General features: G+C 45.9%; 1 pseudogene; it reads left to right on the top strand.

The window, feature by feature from the left end:
- Positions 1-6,313: 6,313 nt before the first annotated feature.
- Positions 6,314-8,053, top strand: LOC147981408 (uncharacterized; annotated as a pseudogene).
- Positions 8,054-18,726: the final 10,673 nt, after the last annotated feature.

Below are 18,726 nucleotides of genomic sequence, written 5' to 3' on the forward strand. Positions count from 1 at the left end.
ATGGCTGAAAACTTGACGTACCAGTAAAACGGCAGGTGGATAACAACGTCGAAGCAGCGCAGGACGGAGCCCTCAAGGCTGTCGATTGTGCGGCCGGTGACATCGGTGAAGTCCCTTTGCCGGTGAAGACGGTACACCAGGTACCGGGTGCGAGGTCGTCCTCGCCAGTGACAGGCCCGTCAGTGAGCATGCATGGAATGGATGAGGTCGCGGCAGGCCTCATAGTTTCGGAAGAAGGCAGGGTCCATGCCCGATCGACGCGGTGGTCAAAGGGCGCTCAGTCGTCGAACAAGGCGTGGATGCGTAGGGAGCTCGGGAGATGGCATAGCTTCAGGCGGGGAAGAACGCGCAGGAGAACTCTACAGCAGCCGTAGATGTCAGTCTCTGTGACCTCCGCGGTGTGCATCCACGGTGGGAAATGTTGGCGCCGAGCCCTAGCTTGCTCTTTGCGCCGGTGCGCAGCTCTCTCTCTCTCTCTCTCTCGCACGAACAAAGATAAAAGAAAGAGGAGATATAGGACATGGTGGTGCTTTTCCGGCGCACATACGCCTTCCGCAAGGTGGTCTTTTCCTTGAGCAACAACTCGAGATACACACACCTGAGCAGTACAGTAGAGGGCTTTTTATACCAGGCTAGCACACACACCAGCACACTCACGCACACACGCAAGATCAACCGGCCACTAAGCCAACTAACTAGCATGCACACACGGACCCGCGTCTCCATGCATGCACCGCATGCAATAGCTAAGCTTACGAAACGGCCACACGGACTCGGCCGTCTCCTTCCATGCATGTAGGTAGCTACTAACAAACACAACGCATGCAGCTAACAACCCCTAACCGACGCAAGATCAAGACTACGGCTAACAGTAACACCATGCACCATGGCCCCGGCGCATGCTCTCTCTCTCTCTCTCATGGCAGATCGTTGGACGCGATTTCTTGTAGCTGAAGGAAGCAGGGCGAATGACCGGCTGTAAACTGATGGGATGCTACTGCAGGTCGCCTAGTGGAAACGGAAAGTGGACCGACTGTTTGTGACCGGTTGTAAACGACGAGCTTCAAGACTTTCCTTTTTGTTCCCGAAAAATAATGTCGGTGAAGAATGGATACAGTTTAGAGACAACCAGGCGCTTTAATTTGCTGCCTTAGGGCATCATAAACTGATGTGCAGGGCAAAATGGAAAATATAACCAAAAGTGAAACAAATTCAAATAGTAATTAAACTCTTCTTGAAAGTATTTCACAGAACAAAACCTTTAGTTAGCGCCTAACGCATAGGCGCAATGCGTTGTGTCGTAGCGCAGTTCTCACAGGTGCTACATATATAGCTAACCATATGTAATAATGTAGTCAATATATTTTTGTTAAGATGTTCATGTGATTATTAAAAAGTGTTCAATGATATTTTAAATATTCATCTAATTAGAAAAATGCATGCATTACAAAATCATGTAATTAAAAAAGTTTGAGACATTCTTAATAAATCATATAATTACAGATTTATTTGTTATAAAAAAATTTAAAAGATGAAGGAATACTAGAATTGCAAAAAAAAATGTTGCAACAAATAGAACAGCATGTTAGGGATAAAAAATGTTTACATCAGAAGTTTGTTCTTTCAACTATAGTGGTTTAGGCATCCCAAATATTTATTACCTCAATATATGTATCCTTGGCTCATGGGTAAAGAAATCCTTGGTTCACGGATAAAGAAATATATGCCTAGAGAAGGCAAGATTTGAAACACTAGAGTTGATGCAAAATATCATGCTTCATCACCAACAGTTTTCCATAGCAACGTAGTAGGCACATCAACCTTGTCCCAGGGGTACGGTGAGGAGCAAAAGATGCGAAGTTACTCTGAGCGTCACCTAGCTCCAAGTCCAACATACATGTGACGCACACCATGCTCGGTATCGCAAGAGCTCTGGGGGCGGCATCCTTTTAGCATGCGCGGATTAGGGCATATGGCTCGCAATAGACCAAACATTCCCGGAGTTTCAACAGGAGGATGTCAATGTCGAGGCACTGGACGAGCCCCCATGGCTGTCGATTTGGTGGTCGATCACAATGGTATTGTTCATTGGCGGGTGAGCCAGATCCCCTAGTTGGCCAATTGCTGGGGCGAGTTCGTACTCGGTGCTCACCGGCCCATCGTAGAGTATCCCGTGGATGAACCCACGACAAATCTTGTAGTTTTGGAAGATCGCAATGTCCGCGACCTCGACATTGTGGTCGAAGGGTGCCTGGTCATCTTAGAACAAGACGAGGATGATGCACATCGCTGTTCAGAGGGCCTGGATCCCTATCATGCGCCTCCCACGCGACACAACCACGTAGTCGTGGATGCACATGGAGGTCGGGAGATCGCACCCTCGAGGGAGGGGGGCGATGCGGAGGAAAACTCTCCCATAGCCGACGACATGCGTTGCTGTGACGACTGCCATGTCTAAGGTGGCAACACCATGGTCCCGGCGCCCACTCTGTCTCCCCAAGGAAACGAAATGAGCTCTACTGTCATCTCATACGCACCATGGTGGACTGTAGAGCCGAAAACAATGGGCGTAAACTGAAGGGATGTTGTTGAGGGCCTCCTACTAGGAACGGAAAGTTTTGCATGTTGAGTTTGAAAACTTTTCCATTTGCTCCCTAATTAATGTCGGTAAAGCCCGCAAACAGCTCGAAGAGAACTGTGTACTTTTATTTACTGCATGAGGGATTTGTTGGCGCTGCCTCCTCCTCGCGGCGCCGCTTCTTCTTCTACCTCCCAACTTTCTTGTGGTTTCTCTCTTATCTCATAAACACACACCATGAAAGGAACACACGTAAACACAGCTCACCGTGGAGAAAATTGGCTTAGCCTCGTTCTCCCGATGAGAACACATGGGCTACATTTTCCTCCTCTTCTCATTAACAGAACCAAGCTGATTACAATGCTTAAGTAGTACCCGCACACGCATAGTCCAGCCACCACGCTCGGCCACTAGCCCCACTAACAGACGCACAAGACTAGCCAACTACTTGTATCTAATCTGTTTCCTAGATTCTCTCCTACGTCCCAAAGACTAGGCCATCAACGCATGCGCATGCAGCTAACAAACTCACATATGCATGCAACTAACCACCGTATGTACAACCGCTTCCGTACGTGCAATACTGCCACATGACACGGCACTACACATGCACACACATACGCCACGCCGCTGCTCCGTCCCGTACGTCCTGTGCGCACCCAACGTGGCCGACGAGTTCGACCGCACCAGTGTGTCCCGCACGTCCCGCGCGCACCGGACGCGCCCGACGAGGCCGACTGCACTAGACGCCATGGCTTATTCCAACACACTCCCCCTAAGCCATGACGTCGCCGCACGGCCTGCCGACAGGAGCCCTGCCTCGTCGATGTCATCTCGGCGCTGGGGACTCCTCCGCTGCGTCTTCGGCACAAGCCGCCGCTCGCCGCGTCTCCGTGCCGCGCGCCTCCACGGTTGTCGCGCCGAGGCGCCGCGACCTCCTGCGCTACCACGCAGGTCCTTCGCAACCTCCTCGTCTCCGCGACCGCCGTACTCTTCGCGCGCACTCCCCACGTCCCCGCGCTCCTGGCCCGCGCTCCCGCCGCGCACGTACGCGATCTGCGCGACCAGGTCCAGCGCCCCGACGCAGTCCAATCCGGCGGTCCCAACGCATCCAGTGCGCACCCATAATACGCATCGGTCGCGCCCGGTCTGCCGCCGTCGTCGTCGCCATGCGCCGCAGCTGCGCCGCCTCGACCTACATGTCCGCCATGCTCGTCGCGGACTCACCGCGCGCCACCTCCGCATCCGCCATGACAGCCGCCGCGCCGCGCACCTTCACTGGCCGACACACGCCCCGGAGCTCCGCACAGCCGCCGACGAACACCACCATCGCCCGCACGCCTCCGGCATGGCCCAAGATGACCCAGCTTATGATACCAATTGTTGGCGCTGCCTCCTCCTTGCGGCGCCGCTTCTTCTTCTACCTCCCAACTCTTGTGGTTTCTCTCTTATCTCATAAACACACACCATGAAAGGAACACACACGTATACACAGCTCACCGTGGAGAAAATTGGCTTTGCCTCGTTCTCCCGATGAGAACACATGGGCTACATTTTCCTCCTCTTCTCATTAACAGAACCAAGCTGATTACAATGCTTAAGTAGTACCCGCACACGCATAGTCCAGCCACCACGCTCGGCCACTAGCCCCACTAACAGACGCACAATACAAGCCAACTACTTGCATGCATCTAATCTGTTTCCTAGATTCTCTCCTACGTCCCAAAGACTAGGCCTTCAATCGCATGCGCATGCAGCTAACAAACTCACATATGCATGCAACTAACCACCGTATGTACAGCCGCTTCCGTACGTGCAATACTGCCACATGACACGGCACTACACATGCACACACATACGCCACGCCGCTGCTGTGTCCCGCACGTCCCACGCGCACCCAACACGCCCGACGAGCCCGACCGCACCAGTGCGTCCCGCACGTCCCGCGCGCACCGGACGCGCCCGACGAGCCCGACCGCACCGGTGCGTCCCGCACGTCCCGCGCGCACCGGACGCGCCCGACGAGCCCGACTGCACTAGACGCCGTGGCTTATTCCAACAGGATTCATATACCGACGTGCCCATATTATTATTGTGAGATGGTGACGTACTTCAGCTTATAAGATCAGAGCAAGATTCAGTAAGATGAATATGACATAGATTACTAAGGTGATAAGTTCATAGACCTCCTTGCGGATGTGGAGCAATTAATAGATTAGAAAATGTTCATGTAATTACAAAAGTGTTTCTCATATTTTTACAAAGAAATTCATGTAATTTAAAAAGTGCTCGGTCAATTTTCATAAACGTTTGTGTCATTAGAAATTTTTTTATTAGCAATCCATGTACTAAAAGAACTGTTTGATACATTTATAGAAATTTGGATGTAATTAAAAAAAGTGTTGAATGCATTTTAAAATATATTTGAGTTTTTAAAAAATGTAACCATGTAATAAGTAGTTAATATATTTTAGTAAGATAGTCATGTGATTAAAAAGTGTTCGATGGTTTTTCAAATATTCTTCAAATTAAAAAATTTCATGCATTACAAAATAATGTAATTAAAAGAATAAACTTTAGATGAACAGCGCGCAGGAGTACTCTCCCGCAGCCGTAGACGCGGTTTGCGGGCACGGTGGCAGCACCATGCTCCCGGCGCCCGCTCTCTCGAGGGGATAGACGTCGTGGTCCACCGTGTTGCGGACGGGGACGGGAATCGCCTCCTTGCCGTTGGACATGTCCAACATGATGTAGCCGGGCAGACGGATCTCGGCGTCGAGCTGGTTGATGAGGTCTCTAGCGGAGCGTCACATGTTGCTGCCAACCGCTTCCTGGCCGGGCAGACGCACGCGCTTGAACTTGCAGACGTCGGGGCCAGACTTGCCGGGGCCGTAGGTGGCGGAGACGACATTGTAGAGGCCGTCCTAGACACGTACATCTTCATGAACCTTTGCAACGACTACAGAAAACTAAACCGAATGAAATTCTCAACTAAACGCTCACATCCATGGTTATGATGTCGATCCCAGACTCAATTCATGCAAATATGGTTTCAGGCTATAACTTGTCGACTGCAAAGTGCAAACACGGCAAACCAAGCACAAGAAATACAAGCAAACAGTTCAGTTTAAGGTGTCTTAGCGCTGCATCCATTCAATGGTACAATCCTTAACAATGACAGAAAGGTTCATGACAACTGAAAATGAAGGCGAAAGGTTCATGAAAATTGCAAATGAGGGTAAACATACAGGAAACGTTGCCCGTCGTCACTGATTGACGCCATAATTGATGCTCAGCTCGCTCATCGACGGGATGGTCTCCATAGCGGAGACCATCAGGTGGGGGCACGACTCGTCTTTGTCGCCACGGACAATGAGCTAGACTAAGGCGTTCGGCGCGAACCTGCTGTGGCTGATGTAGGCTGCGATGTTCTTCCTCTTGGACACGTCAAGCACGTACGTCGGTGCCGGGCACTGCACGAACCGGGGCGGTTCCTCGCCGTCGTCTGGAAACGCCGCCGTGGGGGCGTACCCTGACTCAATCCACCTCGGGGGAAACTTCGGCGGCTCGATGAAGCGGGCCTGCTCCTCCATTGATGCGCCGGTATTGGCATTGGCATTCGTGTTGGCAATGCGGGGGTGATGTGTGGGGAATTGAATTTTCCCCTTTCTGGATTACTCATGGATTTAACCGGTCGCGCCTAGGCACGGGCTGTAATGCTCAGATGGTACGCCGATGCAGGTTCAATTGTCTCATGGGTCGCCAGACGAAGGAATATGAAGGGGCGAGCGGCGTCAGCTGATGCGATGGCCCACTACGACTGACGATGGCAGCATAGTGCCCTAGTGGTCGCTATGGACGCTCGGCGGTTTGGTGGCACAAGAGAGAATTGGATGGGATGAGCGGGCCGGGTGACATAAGATGTGAAGGCGACGGAGTGAAATTATGGGTCATGTGATATTGGGGAAGTACCAGGGGAGTTACAACCCCCTTTATACGAGGAACTTGGAACGTTTTTTTATGAACTATTGGACCAAGTAACCGTTTTTTCTAGGGTTTGATTGGTAGGGCGGTGCGCTTGCTGGCATTTTCTTTCTGTCGGCCCGCTTCAGGATAAGCTATATATGTAGTACAATTTACTGTGAATTGTTTGGCACGCTACATCTACCGTTGTTTTATTCTTGAATCTTGAAAATACATGACAAAATTAGTTTGAAAAACGGTGAAGAAAGCGGTGCCTATGTGTGTCTCTAAAATGGAAGTAGGTATACGCGGACATTTGGATATGCCTTTTAAATATGCCCTACGGAAAATTGGCACATAAGGATCTGCATCCATATAAGGTAATTTGTTAGAAAAACATTTTTTCCCGATATACACAGCCGCCGCCCCGCTCTATTATTTTACCCTATTTCCCGATATACACAACCTTTGGGCAAAATTTTCGAAGAAGTGGTAAAGCCCATCCAGATCCAGGCACACAAAGCTGCGGCTCTATTGCCCTTTCCGGCTTATGAAGTCCAACCCCTAGAATTACGGATTCTTCCACACCCGCCACTCAGACGGTGGTCTCCGTTTCAACAATCTGTCCAGGGCCGGGAGCCGTCTCTCTGGTCGACGCTTTGATCCCTTTCCTTCACGGGAGCTACGCTAGGGTCAAGCTCAAACAATGCTGCAGCAGCCTTCTCCTCTGCAAATGCTGGGAATCGCAAGAAGACGAGGAATGCAATTATATCGTGTGCAATCCTATGACCGCCAGTGGACCGTGTTGCCTCCTATAGTATGGCAGGATGAAGAGGATGATGAACCTGCGCATATAAAACTGGCACAACCCTTCCTCGCTTTTTGGTGTTTACATCCCTGGTAGAGTTGCCCGACTATGTGGCGATATACTCATCCGAAACCGGGCGATGGACTGGGAGCAGCCGTGAGTGGGGGGAAACCAGAGAGTATCCTCCTTTTACTGCAGAATGTGCCTTCGTGAATGGCATGATGCATTTTATGCATTTGGTGATCGAGGAACCTATTATAGCTGCAGTGGACTCAAAGGGGGATATTTGTGGGGAAATTGCTCTCCCGGAAGGAATGGAAGAAGCTAGGTCTGGTTATAGCTCAATTGGATACTCTCAGGGGAAATTGCATGCTTGGTATATGGTTCCTTATTATTACCAACTCTTTGTGAGGGTACTTGAGGATTATGCTACTGAAGTGTGGACCCTAAAGCATACTATTGATGTTCCCCAAATGTTTGGAAGGGAATATGCGACAGAAAATTGTGACGAAGAGGACATGACCTTTAAGTATGAGATGTTTGCAATTCATTCAGATCGTAATTTGATTTTCGTTACTGACTGGAAGGAGGAGAATCTGTCGTATGATATGGATAGCAGGGAAGCACATCTTATGTGCAATTCTGGAGATTTCATGTGTGGTTTACCTTATATTCCCTGTTTCGCGGATTTGGTTGGCGGATGATTCCTGAAAGTCTGTGCTGCTTCATGCATTTAACATGGTGGCACAAATGCCTTTGTAAAAACTAGTCGTTGGGTGTGCGTGCGTGTGACTAATGGTCTAGTTCCGTGGCAGCATTCCAAAACGTGCTTTTCATGGTGCATGCCCTTTTGTGGCCTTGAAAATTGTGACGAAGAGGACATGACCTTTAAGTATGAGATGTTTGCAATTCATTCAGATCATAATTTGATTTTCGTTACTGACTGGAAGGAGGAGAATCTGTCGTATGATATGGATAGCAGGGAAGCACATCTTATGTGCAATTCTGGAGATTTCATGTGTGGTTTACCTTATATTCCCTGTTTCGCGGATTTGGTTGGCGGATGATTTCTGAAAGTCTGTGCTGCTTCATGCATTTAACATGGTGGCACAAATGCCTTTGTAAAAACTAGTCGTTGGGTGTGCGTGCGTGTGACTAATGGTCTAGTTCCGTGGCAGCATTCCAAAACGTGCTTTTCATGGTGCATGCCCTTTTGTGGCCTTGAACAATGTTGGTTAGCTTTACATATTTTGTAAGTGACAAGCGATCCAATGGATAATGCCTAGTTGTATGAATGACCTAGTCCCTTATATATTTGCTTTTAGGTAAGACTAATTGCTGTTGTCACTTGATATCTGTTATTGGTGGCTGAATGTAAACAGATGCTAGTTTCATTTATAAATCCTTCAAGGCCTTCCATCGATGACGTCAAATAATATGGAGCTCTTTATATGGAACTCCTTTTATATAGATTGCACAATATGCAGCCTAACATATCTAATGAACATCGTTATTTTTCATTATTTTATTCAGTAGAGAAAGCAAAATAATTCTGTTTGCTGCCAAGACTATTACGCGCTCTTAAGTCTGCCGTTCGTTGCCTACTGCTTAAGCACCCTTCGTGTGCTCCTAATCTTGTGTTTTGATTGAGTTTTCCATCAGATCATGACCAATATTTTCCTACTAGAATTATTGCTATATTGTTGAATTTCTAGGCTGTTGTCAAACTAAACGTATTTTGGAAGAATCTTAAGATTTTTGTTGACCATAATGTAGCTTAGTACATAATTTTGTCGTCAACTACCCAACGTTCTGAACTTTGTATTGAGTGCACTTTGAATTCTGAACTTCTCACTCTGAGTGGCTCTTTGTCACGGACCGGCAAAACTAAACCTATTTGAATTTGTTGTTGTCCCCAAAGGTTGTGAACTTCTCACTCTGAGCGGGTCTTTGCCAGGGACCGGCAAAACTAAATGGGTAAAAGAAAAACAAAGCTATGCCTAATCAGGCATGACATGTAAATCTAGCAAAGGTTACTGCACGTTTGGATTCTGGGCAAGCGCTTGCCGGCAAGCGCTTGCCTTGCCTCGCAAAGCAAAGAAGCGAGGGGTTTGGTTCCCTGCAACTCATCTCGTTACCCGCAGTTTCAAGTTTCTTCCTCATTTGTGTGAGCAAGCAAATTTGGCCACCATATGTTGGCAAGGTTGTCCTTGCCCATAGAGGTGAGCGCGCGAGAGATCAACAGTTGCTAATTTGTTACTAGAAGCTGAGCTTTTAGCACCATTCCTTAAAATAAATATCCACATCAACTCAAGGTTTTCGAGTTGACGAGTCATTCTGTTAGCGACTCTTGACGAGTCGTGCCATGCCGATCGTCTAGTCGAGGTATTTGAGTCGACTTCTAGTTACGACTCATTGACTAGTCGTTCGACTCGAAAAGAGGGCATCAGATAAGTTATGCTGCTCCTGTCAGTTATTTCAAAATAGTAATATGGACCTGCCATTTGTAGACAGTATGCACTACCTTACCTTATTGCACCCAAAGTCAATGGTGTGGGCTTAAAATGATGTATCACTATACTACATAGCATTACTGGCCACATTCCTATAGATTCAAAAACTACAATCACCTTTACCAGGTTGAAAGCATTTAAGTGTAGAAATACAGTAGTAAACAATTTCTTTTATTTTCTCAACTGGCAAATGCTTTGAAACAGATTTTCAGACAAAGACGCTAATAGTGAGACGAGCGGAGGGATTTGCAATCTGGACTTTGATGACCCATCCAGAATTAAGCTAGGCATTAAGAAAAAATTAACAGTTACTCACTCCGATCCAAATATGAATTCTTCTATCTGATATAACATGATATCTAAATTCCTGACAACCTTCTTAGTAATCCATGTTACCCATCTAATTAACAAATCTGATGTAGATAAGAGCAAGTGGTTTGCTGTCTAGGCTGACACGCTACTAATTACTAGTACTAGTCGTCAACCCGTGCAGTTGCACGGGCTAGCAATTTTGAAAACAATGAAATAGTGAAAATAGTAACTTGGGCATATGAAGAGTCATTGTTATAGTAAGATAATAGTCCTCTTGTACAAAGAAGAATTGCCGCACCAAACCTGAGACAATATCATATATTATTTTCTAATAGAAATGCTTTACTCAATGAAAACCATATGTTCATGTGCCGCATCAAACTAAACCTTAGAAAATAGCTCAAATTCTTAAATGTGGGAATTAAACCTATGTAACTTTGATTTTTTAGGGGATGTAACTTCGATTTATGGTGTATATAAATTATATTATTCTCATTTATGAAGTGAAAATAGTAACATTAGATTTATGGTGTATATAAATTATATTATTCTCATTTATGAAGTGAAGACCAATACCTTCCTGTTTCTTTTCTCATGAAAAGTTGTTAAATAATACAAAAATTCTTGTAGTATAGATAATAAATATCAAGTATATTTCAACAAAAATATCATATATTTCTGTAAGAAATAAAATTTATCATCACTAAGGGCTATAACAAAACTAAAAACCATCAAAGGATCAAAATGCCTACCAGATTTATTTGGTTAGGTATTTAGTGAAGGCCTTAGTTCTCGAATCCAAGAAACATTCGAGCACTGAAGTCCTGTTAGGTGCTCCTACCAAGAGACCCCAATATGATAAAGGACATAGGACACGAGTCTTCCGGAAAATCATACCAACCTCAAAGCTAAATCCAGAGACATATACACATCCAAGATGTATGAAATAACATGGGAATTTCTACAGTTATATTCCTTGTGGTAGCGGGCTTAAGGGAGCCTCCAGATAGTGAAATTCCAAAGTTACGAACTCTTGCTCTGATTCCAAAAAGAGGGCGTGCATCTTTTCGAAATTTAAACACGACCATCAAGTGGGCAGTAATACGTTGGTCATGTAACTTGAAAAATATATCATTGACAATTTATTTCAGACATGAATGCAATGCTATAAGTTTCATGAGACATAATTAGATTTCATGGACTGAAATCATTGTTAAAGTTAAATCTCAAAATGCACGTACGCCTTTGACAGTCGAGCATATAACATGGACGTCCTTCAAAAAGGTATGAACTTAATCCCTCTTGGTGGAGTCTGGGGGACTACAACTTCCAGAAGCACATCCATGTCATGCATAGGCAAGGAAATAATTGAATATACATGCTATTAGCTTGTTTTGAAAGATGGAGCATTGAAGCATATATATCCTAAGGGGTCTATCTTGTGTGCGTAATGATGCATGAACCAAATCTAAATCAGCAGGGCTGGTCTGGCGCCTCTTGGCCTCTTTGGTAGTTCTTTTACCATGGAGGTTACCACATCTTTCCGTACATTTTTTTAATTTACAACCAATGGCCTAGCCATATAGGTCATGTGAAAAAAAATAGGCAACTCGGAGGCTGGGATGCTTATAAAAGCTGCCCAAAACTACATTGGTGCAAGACCATGTGTAACGTCCAATTCACCTAGTCAGCCATGTACTAATGTGTACTACGTATCCTTCTTTGCCTCTATGAATCAGACAAACATCCACACGTCTACTTTTGGAAGAAGAAACTAAGATCTATTAGATAAGAAATTCGAACTTGATCATACAAATTTACATGAAATAATGAGATTCTTACTGCCGACTACTAACAACATAAAAGTTTCAGTCATACTTCAAGTATGTGGGAAAACATACTCTATCGCCGAATGAATCAAAATTAGAACCCAGTTACGCCGGTTTCCAATAGAAGATTAGCCATTCTTTTTCCGTTAGATGCTTACCGAATTCACTATCCTCAAATACCAGGACCCTCCTCAATATATGTTGCTGCTGGAGCATGGTGAATCGACAGGGAATCGGTGCCAGCTGATCATGTCGTGTTCCCGGTGCTGCTACAAACTGATGAATCTCTCAATCTTCATGATGCCCAGAGGAGAGGCCATGGGTTTGACGGTGGCACCAGAGTTATAGGGTTTATAAACTTCTTATTAACTTGATCAGCAGCCATATGCATACGTATAATTTTCTTCTAGAAAAGGAGATCTAGAGCATACTAAGAGTAATCGTCAAACATCAGATTTGTTGAGGATGGGCGTAGATAAACCTACACGGTTTATCCCATTAACATGATGTAGAGGCCAAACAAAACGGGAGCAGATGCCAGCCTGCAACTTGACAATGGGATTGATTCATAGGATGAAGCTGCCAGCGACCATGGGTTCGAGCGTGCTGCTGTTGGCCAGTCTTCATGTGGAGGCCAAACAAATTAGGAGAAAATGCCAGCCTGCAACTTGACAACACGATTGATTCATAGGATGAAGTTGCCGATGACCTTAGGATCGAGTGTGCTGCTACTGGCTAGTCTTCCCGATATGAAGGACGCACTTGTTCTATCATGGGAGGAGGAATTGCAAAGCTTAATAGCCGGGGAGGGGGGCTCTAGCAGCGGTTGGCCCAAGAGGAGATCCCAGCGAATTGGAATCGGTGGGGATTGGCGTGGGTTTACTCCATGCATACACATATGTGTACGTGTACCAGGAGACAATGAAGTCAAGCACCAGTACATAGGTCTGTAATTTTTGAAGGAAAATAGATCTAGATAGCTTTCCTAAAGCACTACGTGGCTCATAATTATTTTATTTGGAGATGCAGTCGTAGGCTAGACAAACTCTTGTGATCGGCTATCATGTAAATTGAATCGATTATATTAATTTATCTTTTTCCAATTAAAGTGGCAATTTATATATGGGTTGATCTACACCGTAATATCTCGGTCCCACCAGATTAACGGCTCATAAAATCTGATTAACGTGGCAATTTCTAGGGAGTCTAGAATTAGTATAGGTATAGATTATTTGGATGAATTCAGGATAAGTGATATTTGCTCACATCTTCTGCAATTTTTCCCACAATCAATAATGCAGCAGTGGTTAAAATTCCTGTATGGCTACTACCAACTGCTCACTTTGGTGTTTGTAACCTTACACAGATACAAAGAAACGGAAAGGTGCGGTAGCACCTAGGGGTCCCGACCCCCTTTTATCTGGACATTCACCGTTGATGAGACGGAAAGGTGCGGTAGCACCCGGGGGTCCCGGCCCCCTTTTATCTGGCCGTTCACCATGAAACGGAAAGATGCGGTAACGGGGGAGGGGGAATCTGCCTATGAATGAACAGTGTGAGTATGTGACAGATTGGTTTTAAATATTGCCAGGCTCCCACGAGTAGCTCTCCTGGGCCTGCTAATCAAACTTCTGGTACAGGACCTGGTGAAAATCTGTATGGGCTAGTTGCTTCACGGAAGGTGCTGATAAACCAGGTGCCTGATTCACGGAAGGTACACCCGGGTGCTGAAAAACCAGTCCCACCTCCCAAATATTTATTACATCGGAATTTATTCTTTTTTATTTTTTGCGGGATTGAAATTTATTCATCTGCTATGTAATCTATCAACATCTTTGCATTCAAGATTTTTGAATCAAGCACCTTCAGCTAACTAATCTCATAATCTAAAGCGGAAGTAATCCATCACCTCACATGGCCAAATTTGGCACTTTGACTCTTTATAGAACCCCGCTTCGATGCATGGCGTGTGGAAGGCATTAGTGTGGAGGCACGACAGCCTCACGATCTCCTTGTCACCAGGCTCCAACTCCAAATGGCGAATCGCGCACGCCAGGCCGGGTACCCCCAGAGCTCCTACAACAGCGTCCGCCTGTGGATTGTTGAAAACCAGAGATACCAGTAACTATGATAGGTTGACGTAGATGTTGAAGCGTGGGACGACACCCTCAAGGCTATCGATCTTGGGGACGATCTCATCAGCGAAGTCCATTTGCGGGTGATGATGCCCCCACCCCCCTCCCGGCCCCAGTTCTCGGGGACAGGCCCATCGGCGAGCATCCCATGGATGAGGTCGCGGCAGGCCTCATAGTTTCATAAGAATGCAGGGTCATCGTCGAACGAGGCATGGGCACATAGCCGATGCCAGCCCGCGTTTGGTTGTGGGGCCGAGGACGAGGAGCTCGGCGTGGTAGTTGAAGGCGTTGCCGACAAAGACGCACGGTAGAACCCCCCCCCCTGTGATCATGGCGTCGAGGGCCCATAAGTCAGCCCGGTTGCGCTTGCGTCTCCCGGGGTTGTGGTCAGTGTGGTGCGGTGGTAGCGGCCCCAGAGCACCTCAAAGGTGAGTCGCGTGCGGCGCACCAGCGGGCGATAGTGGAGCGTGTCCTCCTCCGCGGATATGACCCGAAGTTGCACCATCTCCATCGCCGGATTGGCATGCGCTCTGGGCAGATGAAGGGGCGGTGACACGTGAGAGGGCACCCGGGACGGCGGCGGGGGCAGGGAAGACTGTGGACGTTGCGGTGGCGTGGCGGAGGGGTGGCTAGCGGAGATGGAGTCGAGCTGCTGCTGCGAAAGGCGGAGAAGGAAGGCCAAGTAGGAGTGGTCATCGGGGGAGGGCTCGAGATCGCCACGCAGGATAGCGAGGATCTCGGATGTTAGAGGGATCCTCGGCGCGCCGGCGACAGGGTCGGACCTGGCGGCCACCCGGCTGAGCGTGGCGAACGATAAGACTTTTCTCCTCGTTGCTTTGCTTCCGCGTTGTTTTTCCGCTGTGCGTTTTGTTGGTGGTTGTGGACAAGAGCCATGTACTCCCTAATTAATCAGTTTGAATACTTTTATATTTGCTCGCTAATTAATGTCGGTAAAGACCGCAAACAGCACAAAGAGAACTGTACTTTGAAATATATATATTTTTACTGCATGAGGGCTTCATGTACTGATGTTCCCATGTTATCTTTGTGAGATGATGAGGTACTTCAGCTTATAAGATCAGAGCAAGATTTAGTAATATGAATATTAGCTAGATTACTAAGATGATAAGTTCATAGACCTCATTGCTGAAGAGGAGCAATTGATAGATTAGAAAATATTCATGTAACTACAAAAGTGTTTCTCACATTTTTTCAAAGAAATTCATGTAATTTAAAAAGTGTTCGTCAATTTTCATAATGTTTTTGTCATTAGAATAAAATCATTACTAGAAATCGATGTAATAAAAAAAAGTATGATACATTTATGGAAATTTTGATGTAAATGAAAAAAGCGTTGAATGCATTTTAAAACATGTTTGAGTTTTTAGAAAGTGAAATCAAGTAATAGATAGTCAATATATTTTAGTAAGATGGTCATGTGATTAAAACGTGATCAATGGTTTTCAAAATATTCTTGTAATTAAAAAAAATCAGGCATTACAAAATCATGTAATTAAAAAAGTGTGTGACACATTCTTAGAAAAATGATATTATGTCAGATTTACTTGTTATGAAAAAAAGTTAAAGGAGCATTAGAAAGGCAAAAATAAAATAAAATAACAATGTTAAGATGAATAGAGCAGCAAGTTAGGGATCCAAAATGTTCACATTTGAAGTTTATTCTTTCAACTGTGGTTGTTTTGGAATCCCAAATATTTATTACCTCAATGACTTGGTCGGCGGCCGCGGAAGCGACAAGGGCAACGACGACCAAGATGAGCACCAATTACTAAATTTCCATTCTCCTGCCAGTTAATGGCTATACCCACGACATGTTTGGTTGGGACACAGGTGACGTATTCACGATGGAGGGAGTTCGCCGGTGTCGTTGCCCACGGGGGAGAAGGGAGAAGACCAGCTGCCGGAGTTCTTGCCGACGGAGTCGACGGAAGAGATCTCTGGCACTGCTGAATGCTGCTCATGGTGAAGAAAATATCTGACGAGCAGAGAATAGAGAGAGGGAATCAATAGCGGGCGAGAAGTGTTATTCCATCTCAGGCCAATCGCCGTTCGGATGCGCCCTATTTGTATTACATGATTGCTTCTTGGTAACGGACATGTTTTCCTAGGATACACTAGCCACTCAGATTTCATGGGGTTATTACAAGGGCATATTGCATGCCCGTGGGTATTTAGAGGGCTTGATCAGATCTTTAAGATTTGCTATAGTATCCTACTCTGATTCTGGGCCTCCACTCTCACCATCAGCTCCTGGTCCATCCCCACATCGTTGCAGTACTGTCTGGACCTCCCATGCCTTGATCTGATATGAACCTGTCTCCTAGCAATATTGCAGCAGTGTCCCAGGGCGATGTAGGACGTGATTTGGCTTCTGCCGACTTGTCTGCTAGAGATCTCCCAACGCCCAGCCTAGCCTAGCTGTAACATAAAGAATGTGGTGCCTGTTGTCTCCAAGTATGTATTGTAGCTGAATCTTGCTTTGATCGTTCGGACATTATAACCATCTTATATCCTCTTCTGATGTAGGGTTGCTACTTCAACAAGTCATAACAGCCAAGCTACCAATCAGACTGCGAGTAAAGCCAAAGGACAACCTGACGTTGCTGTTGTTAGTTCGAAAGATATTATATTTGTTGTAAAATCATCAAAATAGAAAAGACAGAGCAAGGACTGATGACCTGTTGCTTTGCATTGTTTGTAGCCACTGAAGAAGTGATTACTGTGGATGATGCTGAAGAGTATGTTCAAATGGACGTATATGCTCCTAGTCCAAGGAGAAATCCAGTGGAAATGGACACCGATCATGACATGGTACCAACATTTCTGGAAATTCAGTCGGATGCAAGTGTCCGAGCGCTGACCGATATTGTACAAGCCAGTCCAAGTGCATTGGCGGTTACGACGCCCCGACCTTCAACGCCTCCACCTATTCCTTATGTATTGTATCCGTTGGCCAGCACTCTAGAGGATGGGGTTAGTATCAGCGAAGAGGCCATGACTCAAGCCGAGCTAATGAACCCAAAGCTAAAGGATTCACTCAATTCAAGTGAGTCTCTGAAATCTCATCCCCAAGAAAGTACCACCGTAAGTGCCGACCATTTTCATTCGGACGTTCAACTTTTGACTTGTCATCTGAGTAGCGCCTGAGATGTTTTCTTCTAGTGGGGGCACGTTCAGTGCACATACTAGGTGTTGCCTCCGAGACTCTGAATGATTGCTGGCAATCAATTAGAGTCTATAGTGTTAGTTTATTTCCTTCTTCATAAATCTAGAACCAATCTATATCTATCTATCTATCTATCTATCTATCTATATCTATATCTATCTATCTATACTCTATACCTATACTAATTACAGACTTCCTAAAAATTCCCAAGTTAATTAGTAAATTGGGACCGTTAATCTCGATGGGACCAATTTATTACGTTCTAGATCGGTTTGTATATTCCAGTTTGTCATAATGCTCAATTTGCGAACAAATCGCTTAAAAGGCCCGCTGAAAAGGCCCACCATCCTTTTCTCCAACCCAAGCGTTGCATAGCTGCCGCTCGGTAGCCTAGAGCCCTAACTTATACAATCCTGATTCTATCTCTCCCAACATAAAGCTCCGATCCCATCTATTCCATGCATGCATGTGCCTCCATGGTCGTTCAAGACACATGCAATACACATCTCTTCCCGTCTGACTCTGCGGTACTACAGTGCGGCGCCGGCTCTCTCTCCGGTGACCAGTTCATCGGTCTAAACAAGTCAATAGGCAGGCATCCAGAGTGCCTCAAGTAATCGTGAAGATTCAGCGGCGATCCCATCTATTCCATGCATGCATGTGCCGCCATGGTCGTTCAAGACACATGCAATACACATCTCTTCCCATCTGACTCTGCGGTACTACAATGCGGCGCCTGCTCTCTCTCTGGTGACCAGTTCATTGGTCTAAACAAGTCAATAGGCAGGCATCCAGAGTGCCTCAAGTAATCGTGAAGATTCAGCTTGCCGCTGATCCTCATTGGCGGTCGTCGCTGCAACATCAAGGCAATCAACCATGCCGCCTCCTGCTGGTGCTGCATGTACAAGATACGTGTTTAATTAAACACTAGCAGTAATGGCGTTGCCATGGCCTAGCAAACAAGCTCTTAGTAATTTAATATTTGTTATGCATACATGCAAACAATATTCGCCACGGTCATGGACAGGAAACTAATCTATCTACTATTCCACGGTCATGCACAAGGAACTAATCTATCAACTATTCCATTGCCTCCTGACTCTCTTCCTCCCTTCATAAAAAAGTCAATTGTGTGGTATCAGATCTCTACACCCCATAGAAAAAAAAATCATGTGTCTCAATCTCATGACTGCAGGTTATGGATCCCGTGTTGTCAAAGGTCAAATAGCTTATATCCTCATAAGGATTTTCCTCATGTGGATCAGGTTTGTTTTTGCCGCACATTATTTTTTTCAGAATTTTTTTCTTCACTGTCTATAATCGATTCCATTTTATTGATCACATCACCTAATTGTAATGTGCCAAGTGGATCCTAAACAGTTGTTTCTTCATTGCAAGTTG

The sequence above is a fragment of the Triticum urartu genome, chromosome 3A, assembly GCF_056163025.1.
Source record: "Triticum urartu cultivar PI428250 chromosome 3A, HENAU_Tu73, whole genome shotgun sequence".
NCBI lineage: Eukaryota > Viridiplantae > Streptophyta > Magnoliopsida > Poales > Poaceae > Triticum > Triticum urartu.